This window comes from Canis lupus, chromosome 8 (assembly GCF_011100685.1).
Source record: "Canis lupus familiaris isolate Mischka breed German Shepherd chromosome 8, alternate assembly UU_Cfam_GSD_1.0, whole genome shotgun sequence".
In the NCBI taxonomy this organism is placed as follows: Eukaryota; Metazoa; Chordata; class Mammalia; order Carnivora; family Canidae; genus Canis; species Canis lupus.
The window spans coordinates 41,037,152-41,043,667 of NC_049229.1; the positions used below are offsets into that span (position 1 = coordinate 41,037,152).

The 6,516-nt window shown below is 33.0% G+C and overlaps 1 protein-coding gene across 12 annotated transcripts in view; it reads left to right on the forward strand.

Annotated features, from left to right (window-relative positions):
• Positions 1-6,516, forward strand: part of GPHN (gephyrin) — a 625,991-nt gene that overhangs the window by 180,720 nt on the left and 438,755 nt on the right. The gene's annotated exons all lie outside the window — the stretch shown is intronic.

Here is a 6,516-nt window from a genome sequence, read left to right on the forward strand (position 1 = left end):
GGGATAGAATTTAGTGATTCATCACTTGCATAATATGTCCAATGCTCATTACAAGTGAAACAGAAATACCTATCACCTATTTACTGTATCTCCCTCCCCACCTCCCCTCCAACAACTCTGTTCCTTATAGTTAAGAGTTTCTTGTGACTCATTTCTTTCTCGTCTTTATCTTCTTCTTCTTTTTTTTTTTTAAGATTTTATTTATTTATTCATGAGAGACAGAGAGAGAGAGAGAGAGAGAGAGAGGCAGAGACACAGGTTGAGGGAGGCTCCTGGCAGGGAGCCTGTTGTGAGACTTGATCCTGGATACCAGGATCACACCTTGGGTCAAAGGCAGACACTCAACCACTGAGCCACCCAGGCATCCCTCTCTGTCTTTATCTTATTCTTCCTTCCCTTCTATATTCATCCACTTTGTTTCTTAAATTCAACAAATGAGTGAAATCATATGGTATTTGTCTTTCTCAGACTGACTTATTTTGCTTAGCATAATATACTGTAGTTCCATGCATGTCATTGCAAATAGTGAGACTTCATTCTTTTTGATGGCTAAGTAATACTCCATTGTATGTATATATACACCACATCTTTATTCATGAGATGATCATATGATTTTTATCCTTCATTTTGTTAATGTGTTGTATCATACTGACTAATTTGTAGATGTTGAACTTTGTATTTCTGGAATCAGTCCCCATTTGATCATGGTTTAGGATCTTTTAAATGTATTATTGTATTTAATTTACTAATATTGAAAGAATTTTGCATCTATACTGATCAGAGATATTGGCCTGTTCTTGTGACATTCTTGTCTAGTTTTGGTATCAGGGTAATGTTGGCCTCATAAAATGAGTTTAGAAGTGTTTCCTCCTCTCTGTGTTTTGGAAGAATTTGGAAGGCATGGTGTCAGTTCTTGGAATTTTTAGTAGAATTTGTCAATGAAGCCATCTTGTCCTGGACTTTTGTTTTTGGGGATGATTTTGATTATTGATTGAATCTCATTACTATTAATCGGTCTGTTCAGATTTCTGTTTCATCAAGATTTAGTCTTGTTAGTTTGTGTTTCTAGGAATTCATTTTTTCTAGTTTGTCCAGTTTGTTGCCATGTAATCATTCATAGAAGTCTCTTATGATCCTTTGTTTTTCTCTGGTGTTGGTTTTAAAATCTTTTCATTTTTAATGTTTTAATTAAGTCCTCCCCCTTTTTTTGATGAGTCTAACTAAAGATTTGTCAATTTTGTTTATCTTTTCAAACACTCAGTTCTTAGTTTCATTGATCTTTATTGTTATTTTGTTTTTTAGTCTCTGATTTATTTCTTTTCTAATTTTCATTATTTCCTTCATTCTACCTAACTTTGGGCTTCATTGATCTCCTTTTCTTTAACTGTTAATAATTATAATGTGTCTCTGTGTTGGTCTTTTTGGAATCATCTTAATATGGACTTCTTTAGGCTTCTTGGATCTGAATGTCCTTTTCTTTGCCCAGGTTGGGAAGATTTAAGCCATTATTTCTTTGAATAAGCATTCAGCCCTTTTCTCTCTTTTTTCTCCTTCTGAGACCTCTGTCATGAATGTATTAGTCAGCTCTTGTGTCCCATAAGTCCCTTAAGTTATCTTCACTCTTTTGCATTCTCCATTCTTTTTCTTCTTTGTTTGAATGAATTGCACTGCCCTGACTTCAAATTTCATTCTTTCTCTTTCACTTAATCTAGCCTGTTGTTGAATTTTTTAATTGAGTTTTTTAGTCCAGTTCTTGGTTTGGTATTTTCTAATTATTTTCTCTTTGTTGAAATTCTCATTTTGGTCATGTATTGTTCTTTTAACCTTGGAGAACATTTTTATGACATTATTTTGAAATCTTTGTTAGATACATCACTTACCTTCATTTTATTATCTGTAGAGTTTTATATTGTTCTTTTGTTTGGAACATATTTTTCTGTTTCTTCATTTTCCTTGACTCTGGTTTCAATTCATTGGAATAAATAGCCACCTCTTTCAATTTGACAAGTGGCCCTCTGTAGAAAATGTACCTTATTAATCAGCCAAACTCACACTCTTTCTTTTCTCTCAAACCTTTGTGATTGTCCAAGCTGCCATTCTTTTTTTTTTTTTTTTTTTTTGCTGCCATTCTTTTTTTTATTGGCTTTTAGCAGTTGGGGTATGCTGAGACCCATTTTGATATGGGTGACGTGGTTATTTTCTTGTTTGCCTGGTATGTACTATTTACTTAGCTAGCTTCTGGATTTCTTTCAAGAGAGGGTTGTTGTGTTTGTACTTGTAGATTAAGTGTGTCCTTTGGATATGATGAGATCAGGAGGCTCCTATGTTTCTATCTTGGACAAATGTATTGGGATTTAGCACCATAACATCTGAGTCTGGATAAAATATGTCCCTTACATTTCTGAAGTTCAGGGGCACTTGGATGGCTAGTTCGTTAAGCATCTGCCTTCAGCTCAGATCAATGGATTGAGCCCTGCATCAGCCTCCCTGCTCACGGGGAAGCCTGCTTCTCCTTCTCCCTCTCCCTCTGCCTCTGCCTCTGCCTTCTGCTTGTGTACTCTCTCTCTCAAATAAATAAATAAAATCTTTAAAGTCTCTGAAGTTCAGTTCAAGATGATGACTTCGGAACCTCCGTATCTTACCTCCTCTTATACACACTGAATTTATAGCTGTATATAGAGCAGTTCCCTCTGAAAGAATTCTAATAATTCTTGCTATCACTGAAATGGAAAATTGCACAATATCCTGTTTGTCTTTTGGAGGGGAGGAGGTAATGATTTGGTTTAGTTGAATGCAACTGTAAACTTTCAAAGAGACATTTAACAAATGTAAATTTAATATTTTCATTTTTGCCATCAAATACTAGTCTTTCCAGAGTGAGGAGTAAAATAATTTTACAACTACAATTCAATGAAAGAAGTATACTTGTAATTTAGATTTAGGGGGAAAAAATCTGACAGTAATATTATAGGTATGCTCTATCTTGTTTTGATTTGCATTTTTCCATTATAATCTGATTTATATATTTTTTTATCTTTAAAAAAACTTTTTGCAATTCTCCTATTGCCCTTGCATTTAATGATTTGTTCTAGAGTAGAACAAATGTTCACTGAAAGATTTTTATTGTTAGATATTTTTATTTAAGTTTTTGATAGTATGTCATATGTACTTACGATGCTACTAAAGAGTACCCTCACATACAAGACCTCTGCCCAGCCAACACACAGGCATGCACACATACACATAAATGTGAGTGTATGGATACATACACACCTTTACACATATATTTGTACTTATGTCTGTATATGTGTATATATATTTCAGGAAAAATAAACACAAACACTTATAAATGTATCGTCTTCTGCATGTTGTTCTTTTTATTTAACATTATATGTCAGAGATCTTTCAATATTAGCATAAATAGACCTATCTCTTTTTAATAGCTGATTTGCATGTTGTACTATGGTTGTGCCATAATTCATGAAAGCCATCCTGTATTCGTGGCTAGTTGGATATGTTCAGTCTTTTGCTATTCAAATATTTATGTAATAAAAATACTTATGTTAATGTCTTTTTTTTTTACATGTGATAATATGTGACTATAGGAAGTACTCTTTTTTTTTTTGTTTTTTTAAAGATTTTATTTATTTATTTGAGAGACAGGGAGGAGAGAGAGAGACAGAGCGCAAGTAGTGGCACGGTACAGAAAGAGGAGAGATGCAGGCTCCCTGTCAAGCAGGGAGACCTACACAGGGTTTAAATTGAGCCCAGAACCCTGGGATCATGATGTGAGCCAAAGGCTAATCCTTAACTGAGCCACCCATGTGCCCCTAGAAAAGGTATTCTTGAAAGTAGTTTGTGACTTTAGAGAATGTGTACTCAAAATGTATTTTGAACTGTTAATAATAAGATCACAGTTGAATTCTTTGCCAGAATTTTAACGTTTCCTGCAGTTTGTCTTAGAAGAGTCATAATGTTGATTTTTGAAATAGAACATTTCACTGAGTTTTAAGGTACTTTTGGTTTGTTTACACAATCTCCTGCAGTGTAATTTTGGTGTCTCTCTCTCTGTCCAATGGTTAGTAAATTGCAGTCAGATAAGTGTCAGGTAGTTTATAAGTAGACTAAACAGATAACTTGTCATTTCTAACAGCATTATGTTTGAGAGAGAAAAGGGACATCTGTTTTGAAATATTTATTGACCAACAAATTGGGTTTATATTGGTTTACTTGTAAAACCAGTTTACTTGAAACTATTTTCGAAAACCTGTCATAGAAATAACAAAAAAACCCAAATATGCATATACTTCAATGTTGCAGTTATAATTTTTATTTATATTATCATAACATTGTAAAAAGCAATAAAAGCAGAATAATAATTTTGCATGTTTCCAGCATTTTTTTTACCATATCAATTTATAATATTGTATCATGATATTTTATTATCATATTATCATATTATCAAAGTGCAATTTTAAAATTGTCTTCCTTTAAAAATAAATCACCTGTTATCTTCCTCTAGGTGATTTTTTTTTGTTCCATTCAGCATTTGTTGCTTTGACAAATTTTTAGGTGTAAAATTTTTAAAGATAACTTGTGTCTATGATTCTTCAGAATGTTTCATCATGTAAGATATTGCAAAATTGTAGGCCTTTTCAATTTTATTCAATCCTCTGCTAAATATAAATATAGCAGTTTCATTTGAAAATGGTAGCTTCACCGAAAAGACTCTTCTTACAACTTAAGGTATTGTGGAGCACAGGGATACCATTTCAAAATTAAATTTTGTATCCTGTGTGAGCTTTTATTCCTTAAGTTATCCAGTTCCTCCTTTGCTTTTGAAAGGATGAATTTCAACATCTTCCTCTACAGTCTTTGTTTTCAGTGATTGCAATTCATTAACAAGTTTCAAAACTGAAGTTTTGGTGCTCTATTTATTGAGTACTTTGATTAAAGATTTTCAACTGATTTTGAAAAACATGCACTCAAATTTAGATGATTTACTTATAAAAGTGCTTAATAACATTGTAAGGCACTTAAGTTGATTTGTAAAATGGTTCTTGAAAGGCATAAGATTTTTGTTCTTTCTTAGTTTTTTTAGAGTCCTCTCAAAGCTTTATAGCTTTCTTTAGAAAACAGCCCAACCAGACTGTGTGTCATTTTTACCTGTCTTTTCACCTTCCTTTTGCCTTCCAATAATGAGGATAATAGAATTAGAGAGAAAAAGGAAAGAAAAGCCTGCAATGTTGTTCAATCTCTTGGTTGAAGTTTTGGAAATATTTTGAGAGGGCATACAGTAAGTAAAATGTTACTTCATTATATATCTGAAAATTCTGGTAACAGTATAATACTTCCTGCCTGGAGTTCATAAAAATTGAGCCATATTAAGACAGAGCGCTCAACCTGTTCTTGGGCATTTATTTACAAGATAAAACAGTTCGCTTTAAAATAAATCAATATTTTGTATGTTTAACATCATTAATATGCAATAAAACATGATAAGAAAATATAGAGGTTTAAATATATAGCTATAATTTATTGTCTTGGGGAGGAAAAAATTTTTCCTTATCCTCTTAATTTAATTCTTGGTTGTCTGCAAATTAAACTGAGAAAGACAGATATATATTTGAGTTCACACGGAAATGTGACTCAAATAGGTGTTAGGATTTGGGCCTTATATACATCTTAATAGGGGATAGTGAGGAGAAGAACACTTTGGGGAAACAAATCACTTTTTTAAAAAGGGAGGAGAAAGGTTACTTATAGGATGACAAATGACTTTAGAAAGATAAATGAACCCTTATGAGAACATACTGGAGATAATGATAGTTTTATGACAATGTCTGTGTTGGTGTGCAGTTTGCTTTTCCTCTGAGAAAATTAGAGTTATTTCCTGGGAGCAGATTTATGACAATTGAGTTCTTTTGGAAGACAACGCGTTAAGATAGAGAAATAATTTCAGGAACTCAAATAGCTTTAGCTCAAAGTAATTTTTGTGTCACAGTGTCATATTATGGATCCTTTCAACTGGGTCTAAGAGAGGGCCACATTTTCTTGGATTTGACTGCTCTTCTTTATTAGAGGAAGTCAACGTGTTGTCATTTTATATTTTTAAATGTTAAATAAGTAGGCCTACATGAGTACTACTACAAATTACATACATGTAATACCTGTATTTCTTCTAGTAGAATTTAGTAGGAAGGTCCCTATCACTAATACTTTATATTGAGAAAGCCTTTCCAGTGATTTCCTTAAAAAAATATTTATTTATTTATTTATTTATTTATTTATTTATTTATTTATTTATTTATTAATTAATTATGAGAAACACAGAGACAGGCAGAGGGAGAAGCAGGCTCCTCTCAGGGAGCCTGATGTGGGATTCTATCCCAGGACTCCGGGACCATGCCCTGAGCTGGAGGCAGATGCTCAACTGCTGAGCCGCCCAGGTGTCACCTTTCTAATGATTTTAAGTTAGTGAAAGCTGAACATGTGAAGGACTTTTAATAATTCCTT